General features: G+C 41.7%; 1 protein-coding gene and 1 non-coding gene across 2 annotated transcripts in view; both read left to right on the top strand.

Moving 5' to 3' along the window:
- Window positions 1-60: 60 nt before the first annotated feature.
- The window catches only part of Elf1 (E74 like ETS transcription factor 1), a 94,385-nt gene continuing 76,888 nt past the window's right edge, over window positions 61-17,557 (top strand). The window contains exon 1 of the mRNA XM_070026677.1: window positions 61-577. The gene's annotated coding sequence lies outside the window, so the exon portion shown is untranslated. The remainder of the gene's footprint in view (window positions 578-17,557) is intronic.
- Trnae-uuc (transfer RNA glutamic acid (anticodon UUC)) lies at window positions 608-679 on the top strand. The gene has a single exon. It is a non-coding gene; the product is annotated as a tRNA-Glu (tRNA).

The following is a 17,557-nucleotide window of genomic DNA, read 5'->3' as shown; positions in this document are numbered from 1 at the left end:
GCGACGGGATCTGAGTCGAAGGGCCGGCACCCCTAGTCCTCTCCCGCCCCCCCACCCCCTCGCCGACCCCCGCCACCCCGCGCTCGCCCGTTCTCTCGGCCGCCCCGGGCATCCAGAACCTTCACTTCTTCTAGGCTCGCTGGCCCCGGGCCGAGGAGTCCGCGCACCGCCTCCGCCCCGAACGCAAACAGCTGTTCCCGGAGACGTCGGCGCCCTCCGCTCGGCCGCCGGCCCGCACGCACGCACGCACGGTGACTAGCGCAGCCGCCCGGACCTGGGGGCGAGGAGCCGGTGGTGGGGTTAAACCCCCCAAAAGCAAAACAAAAACAGACAAGAGAAGCAGAGCGGGTGGCGGCGCGGCCCGACGCGGCGTGCTGCCCGCTCTCGGAACTTTCCTGCGGCGCGGCCCCGCCCTTTCTCCTCCCCTCCCCGCGTTCCCGCGCGTGGGCGGCGGCGGCGGCGGCTCCAGCGACTGAGAAGCGGCAGCGGCGACGGCGACGGCGGCAGCAGCGGCGGCGGCGGCGGGGGCGAGGGCGAGTGCTGGAGCCGAGGCGGCCGTGGCGTTCACGCTTGTCAGGTGAGCGACGGCACTGCTCCTCGCAGCACTTCCCATATGGTCTAGCGGTTAGGATTCCTGGTTTTCACCCAGGCGGCCCGGGTTCGACTCCCGGTATGGGAACGTGGTGTGTGCGAGTTCTTTTGTAATTAAAAAAAAGTCCTAGAAGTTGATGTACTTTATTTTCCCTCTGTCCCGGAGGAGCTGAAATTCTTGGAACACAAGCTTTTATGAAGTTGTTACTGGGTTGGGGGGCACCCCCCCCCCCCCGCCCCCCGGTGCAGGGGTGCATGGGGCGGGGTAGAACGGGAAGGAGTTTCACCTTGGGTGCTGTTCCCCGCCCCTCCGTTCGGCTCGTAGTTTTCCGAGCGCGGTGGAGAAGCTGAACTCTGTCGGGGCGTTATCTCCTGCCCGGCCCCCCCTCCGGGCCCACACCCTGTTCTTCGGTCCCCTTCTGCGGAGAAGGGGAGGAACTCGGGGTGGGTGCGTCCAGCCCGGGGCGGCCGGCATTCTTCTCCTTATCGGTGCGTCCGTCCGAGAGGAGACCCCTCCTCTTCTCCCCTCCCCTCCTGCACTGCGGGGTGGGGTGGGGGGTAGGGGGCAGGGCTGGGGTGCGGGGAGGGGCGCGATCGCCTGCGAACCCCGCCTGGCCGCGTGCGCCCCACCCGCCCGTGGTGTCAGCCAGCGTGACACCCGTGGCGCTCGCTGATCGCTCTCCGAAAGTACCCCGGCCTCGGAGGGCATCACTCCCCCCCCCAAAAAAAAAAAAAACCCACCGCACATAAACCTCCGGCTTCGAAAACGCATGACTTGTTGCGGAGAAGAAAAACAGCTCTGTGCTGAGCTGTCTCTCCAGAAGAAAACTGACTTCCCTGAAGGCTGTTGGAGCGCCCGCTTGGATTAAAAAGTCCTGGGGTGGGGGTGGAGCTTGGGAGAGAAAATTGGCCCGCGACTGAGGAGGGGATGTTATAACAAAGTTTCACTGTATTTTTAAATATAGAAGCCCTGTGTTTATTACAAAGAAGGGGCAGCTGTGTCAGCAGCATGTGAGCTGTAAATGAAACAAAAGCGTTATCTTAAATGCATGTTGAAATTAGAAAATAGGGGCAGCTATAATGTTGAGTCTATTGGGCCTCAGGGAACAAATAAAGAAGGAAAAAGTGACTCCTGTGGATGAGTTTCTGGTCAGCAGAGCTCTTACTGAGAGCACGAGTTTTGATTGTTAGTATGTGTGTTCCCAAACTTTCTTTTTTTAATTGCTTTAACTGCACGGTTAAGTTTGAAAATAATCTGATGTGTTCTGTATGATTAAAGATTAATTTGCTTTACGCTGTGTTTCTTTAAACTGTCACAACTCAAAACTCTTTTTCACCATCTTTATTCATTTAAATATTTGAGTGTTTACTCACCCCAGGCCCCACCAGATGCTTTTGAAGTTACTAATGTTCAGATTCTTCATATCAGCTGGTAGAACATTAAATAGATTCACTTTCTGGTTCTGAAAAGCATTGTGACCTTGTGGAGGTCTTTCACTGTCCCAGTACTCTTGGCTTTAGAACCGTAAATTCTTCTAGTACGAATTACTCACACACTTTATACATGGGATTGCAAGCATTGTTGACTAGTTCTTGAATAGGTAATGAGTGGAAAAGTTCCATTTGAGACTTCAGTGTTGTGTATTGTGTTATTGAGACCTAGTTACTAAAGAATTAGGTCTGAATTTGGAAGAAATGATACCTCCTTCTGCCTTGTCTCCAGAGAGGACTTAATGTTTGTAATGACTTGGATCAAATGGTACTAAAATGGATGGTGAAGTGAGCACTCAATGGCTGCTATTAGTTGTACGCTATTCTTGGGGTAAGCTGAGGGGAGGGGTTGGATGACAACATCCTTGTCCAAGACAGACATGTCTTATGTACTGTTATGGGTGAAACACTGAAGTGAGTAATCAGTTCTGCTCAGGGACGTGGACTGGCGAAGAGATGTAGAGAGAAAGAGAGTGTTTGCCCTGGACCTTGAAGAACTGGTTAGGTTTCTCCTGGTGGGGAATGTGAGTCATAAATCTCAGGTGGAGGGGAACACATACCAGGCTAGCAGGTAGTCTGGTTTGTCAGCACAGAGTGCCTGAAGGGAGAGCAGTTGGAGATCAAGTTGGGGAGGTAGCGAGGAATTTTGCTAGACACCAAGTTATTTTTTTCCGGGACTGACTTCTTATGTTATTTGAATTTTAAAACTTCTTTTTCTCCTTCTTTTCTTTCTCCCTCTGCCCCCTCTCTTTTGCTTTTTGTCTGTCTCTTTTTTCAAGACTGGACCTCACTATGTACCCAGAGTTGTCATCCTCCTGCCTCCTGTCTTAAGTACTGGGATTTCAGGAGTACACTTAGGACAACCCCAGCTTTGACTTTTTGAAAAGCCTGAGTGTAGATGTAATGTGTGAAAAAGTCTTCTGTAAAAGATTCAAGGGCTAGGGGTGTGGCTCAAGTGGTGTAAGACCTGCCTAGTGAGCCTGAGACCCTTAAGATAGAACCCTGGTACCACCAAAGGGGTGGGCATTAGATTGAAGAGTCAAACTACCCATTTGTTGAAACATGTAAACCCTCCCCCCTTCTTCTTTCTTCTCCTCCTCCTCCTCCTCCTCCTCCTCCTCCTCCTCCTCCTCCTCCTCCTCCTCCTCCTCCTCCTCCTCCTCCTCCTCCTCCTCCTCCTCCTTCTCCTTCTCTTCTTCTTCTTCTTCTTCTTCTTCTTCTTCTTCTTCTTCTTCTTCTTCTTCTTCTTCTTCCTCTTCCTCTTCTTCTTCTTCTTCTGTGGTGTGTGTGTGTGTGTGTGTGTGTGTGTGTGCACGCGTGCGTGTGTGCGTGCGTGCATGTGTGTGTGTGTACCTGTCCTGGTGCTTGAACTTAGAGTATAGGGGCTATCCCTGAGCTTTTTTGCTTAAGGCTTTTTTGCTTAGAGCCACATCTCCACTTACAGATTTTTTTTGGTGCTTACTTGGAGGTAAGCAGTCTCATGAGCTTTACTCACAATCACTGTCCTCAGATCTCAGCCTCCTGAATAGTTAGGATTGCAGGTATGAGTCACTGATACCTGGCTAACCTTTCCTTTTTTAAGTAACATGTGCATTATAGGAAACAAACACAAGACGCAAAGAACAGAGTCATCCATGCCATAAGCAATTCTGTTGGATAAGGGTCTAGATTCCCCTAATACATATCAGTCCCTTTTAGGTAACTGGCATTATTTGGTATGTGGTATGCTTTTCCAAATGTTGTGAATAGTCATCAATTCAAAATCCCAAACCTACGTGAATATTTTCATATCTGAAAATACACCACACCAAAGTTGAATATTTACAATTAATAGAGAAAAGCAATCAGAATTGAGTTTATAAGAATGAAGTCTAGTTTTCTTTTTCAGATGAGCTTATATTAGGAAGGGAGGTTCATTGTTAACATCCCTATACATGTTTATACTGTATTCCAAACAACCTCATTCCCTGAGGGGACCTGGGGCTTGAACTCAGGGCCTCAGCTTTTATGCTCAAGGCCTAGGCACTTTAGCACTTGAGCCACAGCACCACTTCTGATGTTTTGTTGGTTAGTTGGAGATATGAGGCGCATGGACTCTCCTCCTCTGCTGGCTTTGAACCACTATACTCAGATCACAATCTCTGAGTAGCTAGGATTACAGATGCGAGCCACCAGCACCCCGTCTATGGCTATCATCTTATTGACTTGCTTTTTTGAAATATGACCTTGATATTCTAATATAGCTGCAAATTGTCAGTGAATTACATTTATTAAGTTGGTGAGGGTTCATTCATGTGCTTAAGCCTTTTTATCAGAACACTATCAACAGCTGTGTTTGAGGGGTCTTCTGTTAGCCTACTAAATAGTGATACTAATTGAATGGTGATGATTTACCCAAATAGTATGCAGTGTTTGCTAGGTGTAATGTTGTCAAGTATAATCAGGAAATATTTGGCATTATAATATTTTAGGTCAAAACAAAACACCCTAAAACTATACCAGGGTTTCTGTTTATGTGCCCTCTACTTAGCTCTCCAAATTTACCTACTCGTTTTGCTTTAATTATGGTTCAACTATATGTTGGCTCCCTTTTTTAAAAATAATTTTTTTCTTGTTATTATAAAGGTGCTATATAGAGGCGTTATAGTTACACAATCAAGTAATGAGTACATTTCTTTTATTCTGGATTTATCTTATTTATTTAATTAATTTCTTATTTTTTTTTGTCAGTCGTGGGGCTTGAACTCTGTCTGAGCCTGGGTTATGTCCCTGAGCTCTTTAGCTCAAGGCAAGCGCTCTATAACTTACGCCTCAGTGCCACTTCTGGTTTTCTGGTGGCTAATTGGAGATAAGAGTCTCACTGACTTTCCTGGCTTTGAACCTAGATCCTTAGATCTCAGCCTCCTGAGTAGCTAGGATTACAGGTGTGAGCCACTGGCACCCAGCTATTTTATTTTCTAATTGCTGTTATAAAGGTGCTGTACAGAGGAGTTACATAAGTCAGGTAATGAGCATATTTCTTTTTGGACAATGTCATTCATTCCCTTGCTCTGTGTTGGCTTTCTTTTTGTTCCCTGAACATTCAAATTTAGGTCTCAGAGTTGGATTACTTGGATTACTTGGAGTTGTATTACTTGGATTTCCTCTACCAGGAATATTCTTCCTTTATCTCTGGACATCTCAGATCAGTATTGCCTCTTTTTTGTTTGGTCTGGTTACTTTGTCTTGTTTTTTCCTTAATTTTCTTAGATCTGCAATTAACATGTTTCTGTTTATTTTTAAATTTTAAATTTTTATTGTTATAAAAATAGAAAAATTATTTTATAAATTATATTATAAATTATTATAAAGGTGATGTACAGAGGGGTTACAGTTACATAATGTTTCTGTTCACCGCTATCTTATTCTGACAGAGTATTAGTTTTATAAGTGTTAGGATATTGTATAGTGACATCATTCTAATTAATTAATTAATTTGAAGAAGGTCTCATTACATACCCCAGGCTGGCCTGGAATTCACAATCCTGCCTCCTACTCCTGCCAATGCTGGGGTTATAGGCATATACCATCAACCTGGTGAAATCATTCTTGTCCTCTGAGATTCAAATGATAGAGATAAAGTTGGAACTTCCATACACTGCTGGTTAAAATGTAGAATAGTGCAGTTGGTAGTAGAAAAATTTGTCAGTTCCTTGAAAAATTGAGTTTCCTGTGATGCAGCATTTCCATTTCTACATCTATACTCAGGAGACACAAAAACATGCCTATACCATAAGTTGCACACAAATGTTTATAATAATATTATTCACAGACAAAAAATGCAAATAACCTGGTGTCCATCAGTGTTTTTCTATGGGGAGATATTAACTTGGCATATTATTTGGCAGTAAAAAAGAATTAAGTACTGGTGCATATCACACATAGAACATGCCAAACAAGAGAAACCAGGAATAGAGCATATATTTTACACTAGCTGGTGTTTTACGACTCAATCCCACACCTCCAATTTCTTTTTTTGTTTTTTTTTGGTCCGGTTGTGGGGGCCTGAACTCTGGGCCTGGGCACTGTCCTCAGCTCTTCAGCTCAAGGCTAGCGCTCTACCACTTGAGCCACAGCGCCACTTCTGGTTTTTTTCTTTTTGCTTATGTGATGCTGAGGAATCGAACCCAGGGCCTCATGCTTGAGAGGCAAGCGCTCTACCACTGAGCCCGCTTCCTAGCCCCCACACCTCCAATTTCAAGACCACATTTTGTATTATTCCATTTATATAAAAATATCCCAAGTAGACAAATCTGTAGAGGAAGAGAATATTAATGAGTGTCTCAAATTAGGGGTCAGGAGGACCTGCTAATTTATTACTAGGCACCCTGAAATATCCTAAAGTCACATTTTAGTGATCTACTTAAGCTCTTGTAAGTATACTAAACACTATAACTGTTCACTTTAATTCTTTATGGTATATCTCAAAAATTGTTAAAAAGAATATAAAATATTACAAGATTTTGCTTTTATCATTTGGATATTGCATATCTTAAAATAATACAACACTGAAACTCTAGCTCCTTGGTTAATTCCAGGAATGATGCAAGTTCTGGCTGGGGCTGAGTAAATGATGATTGAGGTCAGATAAGTGTACAGGTAGTTAGAGTGATAGTGAATAAACCGAGGGTTTCCAGAATTCACATCTGGATCTGTGTAGGGGAATATGGGAATGGCCTCCTAGGGAGGCTACATTTGAGATGAACTTTGAAATTTCCTTTAGGCTTTTGTTGACTGAGCTGGTGGAATGGGCTGGGTATTAAGAGGAAGCATACAGGAGCAGTTGCTAGCATGGTTTGGCTGAGCTGAGCATTTTAGTAGGGTAGAATTGGGAAAGAAGACTGCAAAAATAGATTAGGGTCAGTAGGAAACAATGTCTGTTCTCTGGCAGGTCTCTGTTGTCTCTACTCTTCCCTCCACTGCTTATATGTTTTCAGTGGCTCTTGCAGAGAACCTCACCATTTAACTGTGGAAAGCTGGAAGTGCTTGTGGGTTTAGGATTGCTATGCCTGGTGTCTGGGGACTTGGACTTTCCTTTATATCACCAGACTTGGAGCAGTTCATGGCTCCTTATGAGCATTCAGAAATATTTGAATAAACGAATGGAAACTAAAGCGTTAACAAGTTCTGTTCAGAGTAAAGTCCACTAGGCAGCTGGGTGCCAGTGGCTTATGCCTGTAATCCTAGTTACTCAGGTGGCTGAGATCTGAGGTCTCTCTCTCTCTCTCTCTCTCTCTCTCTCTCTCTCTCTCTCTCTCTCTCTCTCTCTCAGACACACACACAGACACAAAGTATAGTCCACTTTGTAGATCATCTTGACAAGGAGATTTTGGAAGATTCCTTCTGGTAATATGATTGTTCTAAATTTGAAAGTAGAGTACAGGATGTTTGTGGTCAAATCCACCTTCCTATTCTATTTCCACTTCCACTCATGTTAGGCTTTGGCCAAGGTCTTCTCCATCTCCTGTGGTACATACAGTATTTTCTCTTTCTTTTTCTTAAGTGATTTCTGTTTTTAGAATTAGCTTACATTAGCTATATGTGTGCATTTCATTTCATTGTATATCAGTATTACGTTTTTTTTGGTGGTATCTAGGGGCTTGAACTCTGCCTGGAGTGCCTGGGTGCTGTCCCTGAGCGTTTTTGCTCAAGGCTAGAGTTCTACCACTTGAGCCACAGCTTCATTTCTAGCTTTTTTTAGCGGCTAATTGGAGATAAGAGTCTAAAGAACTTTTCTGCTGGGGCTTACTTTCAACTGTGATCTTCAAATTTCAATCTCTAGTAGCTAGGATTACAGGTGTGAGCCACCAGCACTTAGCTTTTAGTATTATCTTAATAGCTTTGCTTAAGTCTAGTCTCTCCTTAAATAGTATAGCATGGAAGAGTAGAATGTATCAGGCAAGAGAAATTCATTGAAGGAAATATTTAAGATGTCAAAAAAGTAACAATATTCCTAACAGTAGTATTAGGGAAACTTTCTTTTTTTAAAAACAGGCAATTTTTGTTCTGAGTGTTGATTAGATAGTGATAGATATTGCCCACCGTGTGTGTGTGTGGGGGGGGGGGGGGAAGGGGTTGGATACTGAAATTATTTATTGAATCCAGGAACAAAGTTTAGGCTGTGGGACTGCCACCCTGTGGACACTATAAAATTGAACACCTCATGAAATACAGGAACCTCATGAAATACAGGAATATTTATAGGAAAGCTTCATTGATTTGGAAATTCGCTGTTTTATAACTGGCTATGGTTTTTCCACATTAGTATATATGGTTGTGCTTATTAAGTAGAAACTTTGAAATTAGTTTGTGTTCTGAGCACATAGAACAGATTTTTTTTTTCTTTTTGGGTCTGGTCGTGGGGCCTGAACTCTGGGCCTGGGCGCTGTCCCTCAGCTCTTCAGCTCAAGGCTAGCACTCTACCACTTGAGCCACAGTGCCACTTCCGGCTTTTTTCTTTTTGCTTATGTGGTGCTGAGGAATCGAACCCAGGGCCTCAGGCATGCAAGGCAAGCGCTCTACCACTGAGCCACCTTCCCAGCCCGGAACAGATTTTTTTTTAAAGGGAGTCTAAATACAAAAGTAGTTTTAGAACAGTTTCAAAGAAGTTCAAGTATGTTTTTAGGCGGTTTGTATCTTCAGAAGTTGTGTGGACAACTTCTTTTTTCCTTTGGCAGAACTAGAGTTTACACTCAGGGCCTATGCTTGCTTGCTCAGCTGGTGCTCTAGCACTTGAGCCTCACCTCCATCCACCTTTTTGGCTGGTTATTTTGGGGATGGAGTCTAGCAGATTTTTTTGGATAGGCTAGCCTTCACCTTGATCCTCTGGATCTCAATCTCTTGTGTAGCTGGGATTACTAGCAGTGACTTGTAGCAAAAGAATGACTGTGGATTTTTTTGTTGTTTTGTTTTTTAACTGTGACATGTAGGTCTGGCGTGAAATGATCTTCTGGTACTAGTCTTTTAAAATCCTATTTTATGATACATATGTATTGCCCTTGAGTTAATATTGTTTTGAATAATATATAAAAACTTGTCTTCTTGAGGAAGGCAGAAGGATGGGAGATGAAGGTGGCCTACTTGTTTATTTTTTGAATTTATAGTTTAAAACTTTGTGTTTTGAGGAATTGCCTAAATTGTACTTATGTAAAGGAGTTTATATTATGTGTTCCTTATTTAGAAGGTCACTATTCTCACATATTAAGCAATAATAAAGTAGCTTGAAATAAAGATTAAATGGTGATTGTGCAAGACTTATTTGCTCTCTGCAAATCAGGAAATGCTTCAGTCTTGGACTATACAAAATGGCTTTTCCAGATGAGTGTTTACGGTCTACAATGTAAGAGGTTCACATGCTTAAATTTCCTGAGGTATCTCAGGGGTGGGGTAGCCATTTAGTTCTTGAAATTAGTGTCACCACCAAAGCCCAAGTGGATATAAGTGCCATTCTGAGTCAGCATTTGTGCTAATATTCAGGCTGTTGATGAGAGTGGGTGAAGTATTAATTGAATCCCTAGCACCTTAAATTACCTGATATCTCAACGTAGAGACCCTACATTTTGGTACTGTAGTAATTGTCAAGAGTAATAGTAATAGTTTTTAATATTTAAATATTTGTGTCAGGTTTTTTTTTAAGTATACTATGACAGACATCAAAATATATTTTGAGCTGGGCACCGGTAGCTCACGTCTGTAATCCTAGCTATTGAGGAAGCTGAGATCTGAGGATCAAGGTTCAAAACCAGCCCGGGCAGGAGACTCCGTGAGATTGTTATCTCCAATAAACCACTAGAAAACTGGAAGTGGCGCTTGCCTTGAGCTGAATAGCTGAGGGACAGCGCGCGCCCAGGCCCAGAGTTCAAGACCCACGATCATCATCAGCAACAACAACAAATATATATATATAGAGAGAATGGCTTTGTTTTATTTAACATTTCAAGGTAAATGTGTGGGATTGTGGGTGATTTATATACCTTGTTATTAATATTTTTATTTTTATTATTTTTTATTAAATATTTTTATTGTAAAGATACTGTACAGCGGGATTTCAGTTACATGAGTAAGGTAATGAATACATTCATATTGAGCATTGTTATCCCCTCCTTTGTTTTTCCCCTACCATCTCTTCCTTCCCTCCATCTCTTCCCTCCTCAACTCCTCCCTCTACTCCCTCTTGCAGTTGTAAAGTTAGTTTTCAACATAGTGTCTTGTACATCTCATTGTTATATATAAATAATGGGTCAACCTGTATCCTTTTTTTTTTTTTTTTTTTGGGTCCGGTTGTGGGGCCTGAACTCTGGGCCTGGGCACTGTCCCTCAGCTCTTCAGCTCAAGGCTAGCACTCTACCACTTGAGCCACAGCGCCACTTCTGGCTTTTTTCTTTTTACTTATGTGGTGCTGAGGAACTGAACCCAGGACCTCATGCATGCAAGGCAAGCGCTCTACCACTTCGCCACCTTCTCAGCCCCTCAACCTGTATCCTTATTTCAGCATTTTGTTATTTCCTTTCTTTCCAAATTAGAAAAATGTATATACAAGATGCAGGACACCGGAATCAAATACAGTGAAAATAGGGGTTATACCACAGGAGAAGAACATACAAAAGAAACAAAAATATCACGTAGTACAATATAAGTACTTTAAAAACAACAGGAACAAAGATAAAACCTCTTGTGTTCCTATCTTGGGGTTCATTTTGCTTAGCATCATTATACCTTGTTATTTTTAATGTTGTAGATGGATAAAGTAGATTGCTTCCTTTTTTGCCAATCATGTCACATTGTTTTTCTGAAAAGTTCCTGCTTTGGCCAGTGGCTTGGCCACTGTTAATTACATTTTGGTTACCACCTTTTCCCCTGCAAGAATTTAATTAGGACATCTTGTTTTAAATTCTTTGAATTTTAGTTACAAACTGTTTGCTAAGCCACATCCTTTTGCAGATTGTGAACCTGAGCTCAGCCAATGTGAGCAGAGGGGCGGGGCCTGCTGGATTAAGGATAAAAAGAGAGCAGCCTGCCTGCTGTGTGTGCTTGTTTGCCAGATTTTGACTGATGGCACACCCTTCTGCAGAAGTAAATTTTGCCTTGCTGAGTTCCTTTCCAGTTGTTCTTATTCCTTTTCGATATCCCAACATCAAAAGCTGCTTCTAACAGGGATGAAGACACAAAGGTCTACATGTGCAGAGACCAAAGTGACATGCCCCCCCCCTCCAAGAGCTCAATACCTTGAATATTTTCAGAGGTATGAATGATGAGATCCATCTAGTGCTTCCTGCCCACAAGGTAGTGATGGTGGTTCCAAGTCTAGCCCTCTTTCTGGGCGCAGGGAAATTAAGGGCTGGGAAGTTGGATTAGTGGTAGAGCGTTTGCCTCACATGCATGAGACCCTGGGTTTGGAGACCCTGGGTTCGATTCCTCAGCACAACATAAGCAGAAAAAAGCTGGAAGTGGTGCTGTGGCTCAAATGGTAGGGTGCTAGCCTTGAGCTGAAGAGTGATCAACAAAACAACAAAACAAAGCAAAAGAAAGTTATTGGGTAGGATGATGTTTTAGGTACAGCAATATAACAATGAACAGTGGTTCAATTGTAGAGAATGATTTATGAGGAATGTAGAATTACATTTCCATGGGTGAAGTGGACAGTTTTGCTAAGGACTGGCTATCTAAACAGGGACAGCACATGTCCAGTGAGATAGCAGGTCAGATAAAGATTAACTGCTACCTGCATACTTTGCCTGCCAGTGAAGAATTGTCTAGGTTGAGATATGGGAGAAGGGATGTGGAGCTTCCACGTCCTGTCCGGGTTTATGCTGTCTAGGAACCTCTGTGTATTCTAGGATTCAGAAGCTCTCTGAACTCTGTCCTTTGGGTCTTCTTGAGATGCCATTATATGTCTAATGTTGATAGACTCAATAGAAACCCATCAAGTAAGATCTGTATGCTTTTAAGATTCTACTTTGCGGATTTAATAGCACTCACAGGTTGGTCAGAGAACCTTCCTCTCTCTTTTGCTTTCTTTTCTCTTCTCCCTCCCTCTCTTCCTCCCTTCCTCTTTCTTTCCCTCCTTCCTTTTTTTGTGCTGGTCTTAGGGCTTGAACTCAAGGCACGGGTGCTGTCCCTGACCTTCATTTTGTTCATCTAGCTATCAGTCTACTGAGCCACAGCTCAGTACTTCCAGCCTTTTTCCGAGTGGTTTATTGGAGCTGAGTCTCATGGACTTTCCTGCCTAGGCCAGCTTCCAACCTCAATCCTAAACTCTTAGCCTCCTGAGTGGTTTGGATTATAGGTGTGAGCCACCAGCATCTGGCAAGAATTTTCTTTATGACCAGTTTAAAACAGGTGGAAGATAGGAGTTTATACGACCCACTTCAAGGAAGACAAATTCTAGTTTCTAAGAGTCAGGAACTGTCAATGCAAACCAAATACATCTTTCACAGTGTCAGCTATGAAAATTATTTTTGAGTGAAACAAGCATTTTTAAAAATTAATTTACTGTTATTATAGAGGTGATATACAGAGGGATTAAAATTACATGAGTCAGATAATGAGTGCATTTCCTTCCATACAGTGTCTTCTGTTCCCTCATTCTCTTCCAGTCTCTCCCTCCTGTCTCCATCCATGAGTTATATGTTCACTTTCATCAATGTCCAGTGTGAGCTTCACTACTGCACTTTTTTATCCTTTGTCCCTCAAGTTCTGTGCCCTTCCCCCACCCTCCTGAATGTGAACATACCATACATAACATAAAGAAGACAGAATCATCAAAAAGTTAAAAACTAAAAAAAAAAAACATCCTGGCACCAGTGGCTTATGCCTGTAATCCTAGCTACTCAGGAGGTTGAGATCTCAGGATTGTGGCTCAAAACCAGCCAGAGCAGGAAAGTCTGTAAGACTCTAATCTCTAAAAAAACACCAGAAAATTGGAAGTGGCACTGTGGTTCAAGTGGTAGAGAGTTAGCCTTGAGCTGAAGAGCTCAGGGACAGTGCCCAGGCCCAGAGTGTTCAAGCCCCATCACCAACAAAAACAACAACAACAACAACAGTAAAAAACAAACAAACCCTAAAAAATGTCTTTTGTCTCCATACCTTGGAGTTTGTTTCAGTAAGTGTATATTTTATGTAAATACTAAGAAGCATAGTATCTTTGTGTTTCTCTCTTTAAAAGGGTATCCTCTTTTGGTCTCACTGTGTGCGAGTTTCTAGAATCCTGTATAATTTGTTACATCCCAGTGCATTTTAAATCTAACTTCCGCATATCAGAGAGTACGCGCTCTATTTGTCTTTCTGACCTTGGCTTACTCATTTAACATGATTTGTTCCAGTACCATCCATTTCCCTGAAAATGACATTATTTATTTTTTTTCTAATGGCTGTGTAAAATTCCATTGTGTATAGGCACCACATTCTTTGCATCGACTCATCTATTGTGGGACATCTGAGCTATCTTGGCTATTGTGATTAGTGCAACAATGAATGTGGATGTGCAGGTGTCCTTATCATATCCTTGCTCATGATGTTTAGGGTAGATTCCTAGGAATGGTGTGGCTGGGTTGTAGGAAGATCTATGTTTAGTTTTTGGAGGAGCCTCCAGACTGCTTTCCATTCCCATCATCAGTGCAGTAGAGTTGTTTTTTTTTTTTCCCACATCCTTGCCAACATTTGTTGTTTGAATTCGCAGTGTTGGCCATTCTTACTGGGTAAGATGGAATCCCAGAGTTGTTTTAATTTACATTTTCCTTTATGGCCAGAGATGATGAGCATTTCCTCATGTGTTTCTTTGCCATTCTTCTTTCCTCCTCTTCTGAGAAGTCTCTCCTTAGCTCCCTTGCCCATTTAGTGATTGGTTTGTTAGATTTGGAGGGGTTAGTTTCTTGTGCTCTTTATATATTCTTTGGATAGTAGGTCTTTTCTGATAAATTGCCAGTGAAGATCTTCTCCTAGCTTGTTGGCTGACTTTCTAGTTTATTAACTATGTCCTTAGCTGTGCAGAAACTTTTTATTTTGATGTAGTCATACTTGTCAGGTCTATTTCCTATCTGTTGTGCCCCTGGGACTCTTTACAAGAAATTTCTACCTATATCTGTAAGTTCTAATGTTTCTCCACACTCTTTGCAGTAGTTTCAAGGTTTCGGGTCTGATTTTGAGGTCTTTGACCCACTTTGAATTGCTGCATGGTGACAAACAGGGATCCACTTTTAGTTTACTGCATATGGCTGCCCAGTTTTCCTAACACCAGTGGTTAATAAACTTTTTTTCCACCATATGTCTTTGGATCCCTGATCAAATATCAGATAACTGTAAGTATATGGTTTTATTTCTGAGTTTTCTAATTTATTCCATTGATCTTTGGGTCTATTTTTGTGCCAATATCAAGATGTTTTTGTGGCTGGAGAGGTGGCTCAGTGGTAGAGCACTTGCCTTGCATGCATGAGGCCCTGGGTTCTATTCCTCAGCACCACATAAGCAAAAAGGAAAAAAGCTGGAAGTGGTGCTGTGGCTCAAGTGGTAGAACACTAGCCTTGAGCTGAAGAGCTGAGGGACAGCGCCCAGGCTCAGAATTCAGGCCCTATGACTGGACCCAAAAAAAATAATAAAAAAATAAAACAAAACAAAGATGTTTTTGTGATGCATTTGTAGTCAGAGGTAGTTACTAATTTCATCAGTATTTGTAGAATTATAACAGTGGAGATAGCAGACAAATCCTTGTGAAATTTCAATTTTAAGCAAAAGAGATAGACATTGGTTGAACAAGTAAAAAGCTTGCTTTCACTGTTCTGTGCATAAAGAATTCGAACAAGCTGGGAGAATGTGCTGTATGGAGAAGGCTTCCTTATAAAGTGACGTTTGGTAGAGACCTGAAAGAATAAGCTTTGGCTACAAGAGATTGGAGTCAGAAGGACAAAAAAAGAGGAAGGTTTGGGGACTAGCATTTTGCAAATGATCTGAAGCTGGAGAGAAAGGGTATACTTTGGGAAATGAAAGACCTCCTTGGAAAATACTATAATTAAGGAGATAAGATGAAAGATGAGGATGGCAGGTACTAGATCTTATAAAACATTGTAGGCCATGTTAATTAAGGAATCTGAATAATATCTTGAACACAATGGGCAAATATTGATGAGTTTGAAATTATAGAATAGATTGGTATGGGAGGGAGTAAGAAGAAAAATTATGTATATAAGTTTGTATAAAATATGTATATAAATTATAGTCTTTAAATATAAATTACCTCTTTAATCTGGTGTTTGAACATTGGAGGGAAACAGTTGAGTTATTCAGATGACATACTAGTCTCTGATGTGGCATATTAATAAGATGAATAAGATAATGTACTTGAAGGGTGAATTTAAGGGACTTGTCAAGAGTAATTGAGCTGAGGTAGTTTAACTCAAATACTCTGATTTGATAGTTTGAAGCTCTAGAAATTGTTGAGGAAGAGTCTGGAGTGATAAGAAAGCTTTAAACTGTTTGAATCTCAAGTGTTGAAAAATATAAAGGTCTGGCAGGAGCAACTGAGGAAGAATAGCCTAGAATTGGGGAAGGATCTGGAAGAGCATGACTTCAGACAAGCCAAAGAAGTGTTTCAAGTAGTAGGATTATGAAAGTATTAATTACTTTAGCCCTGTGAGGGTGTTTAGTTAGAGTGGATTTAGTGTCAAAATTGAAGGAGAATTTGACTAGCTTATGGTCAGCTAAAGAATGAGTAGGAGAAAAAAAGAGTGGGTGAGTATAAAAAAAATCTTTGAGGCAGTTTGGTTGTGAAATGAAGAAAATGAGAGGGAATGGTAATTTGGATCAGTGTATGTGTCACTGCAATGTCAAATCTTTTAATTTTAAGAGAAATAAAATTTAAAAAGTATCCTCTGCCCGAGGGCTGCTGGCTCACACTTGTGATTCTAGCTTCTTAGGAGGTTGAGATCTGAGGATCACAATTTGAAGCCAGTATAAGCAGGAAAGTCTGTGTGACTCTTATCTCCAATTAACCACCAAAAAGAGCCAGAAGTGTAGCTATGGTTCAAGTGGTAGAACACCAGCCTGAGTGAAAAGATAAGGGACAATACCAGTCTCTGAGTTCAAGCCCTAATACTAGGCAAGAGAAAAATAAATCTCTCCTTTGAGGTCTATGAAATATGTGAAGTATTATACACAAATGGGGATCTACTGAATAAAAACACGACCTCCTATTATAGTATGATTATAGTATTCTAGGACTCCATAACAGGTACCATCAGACGTGTTGAGATATAAAGGTATATACTATCTTTGGATCATCTGGGAAGAAAACAATGCTGATTCCACATAAGACCTAAATTTGCAGGGCTTGGAAGTGTTGTATGATTATCATGCATCTAGTCTGTGAACTGGCCTTGGATATTAGTGTATTTCTGCCCAAATACACATTTATGTCAATGAGTAGTATTTCAGATACTTATTTTTCTTTTCTTTTCTTTTTTCTTTTTTTTGTTGGCCATGGGTCCTGAATTCTGGGCCTGGGCACTGTTCCTCAGCTCTTCAGCTCAAGGCTAGCGCTCTACCACTTTGAGCCACAGTGCCACTTCCAGGTTTTTCTGCTTATATGGTGCTGAGGAATCAAACCCAAGGCCTCACACATGCAAGGCAAACACTCTACCACTGAGCCACCTTCCCAGCCCTTAACTTACTTTTCTTGAAAATAAAACATAAAACTAAATATAAACTTTTTGACTTAAGCATTTTAACATAGAGCATACACTTGGGTATTCATTTTGTGTTTTGTGTTTGATTTTGTTTTTCAAGATTTAAGTCCTGCATAGGCTATTATTGAACTTGTGTGCCCTCAATCCTATCTTAGTGTCCTGAGCAGCTGGATCTAAAGATACAAACAATCATAATCTGGTTGTTGTGCCAGTACTGGGGCTTGCTCAGGTGCTGTCTTTGAGCTTTTTTCTCTCAAGGCTGTTCTACCACTTAAGCCACATCTCTACTTCCAACTTAATTGGAGGTAAGAGTCTCATGAACTTTCCTGCCTGGGCTGGCTTCATACAGCAATCCTTAGATCTCAGCCTCCTGACTACCTAGGATTATAGGCGAGAGCCACTGACACCCAGCTAGTTTTGATTTTTTATTGTTATTATAAAGGTGATGTACAGAGCGGGTACAGTAACATAAATCAGGTAGAGAGTACATTTTTTTTGGACCATGTCACACTTTCTCTCACTCTCTCTGGTTTTCCCTCCCATCCCCACCCATAAGTTCTACAGTTCATTTTCAACATAGTGTCCACTGAATACCTTTGCTGCATTTTTTTTTACCCTTTGTTCCTCTATTTCGGTGCCTCCTCTTATACTCCCAAAGACATGTAAATGAATAAACAGAAAAAAAGGAAAGAAAACAAAAACGGCAAAAAGGAAAAAATCTCATTTTCATTTCCTGGAGTTCATATTGATCAATATTATTT

The sequence above is a fragment of the Dipodomys merriami genome, unplaced genomic scaffold (genome assembly GCF_024711535.1).
Source record: "Dipodomys merriami isolate MVZ:Mamm:240054 unplaced genomic scaffold, mDipMer1.0.p SCAF_188, whole genome shotgun sequence".
NCBI lineage: Eukaryota > Metazoa > Chordata > Mammalia > Rodentia > Heteromyidae > Dipodomys > Dipodomys merriami.
Note: the sequence above shows the minus strand (reverse complement) of the source record. Positions and strands in the feature narration are given on the sequence as shown.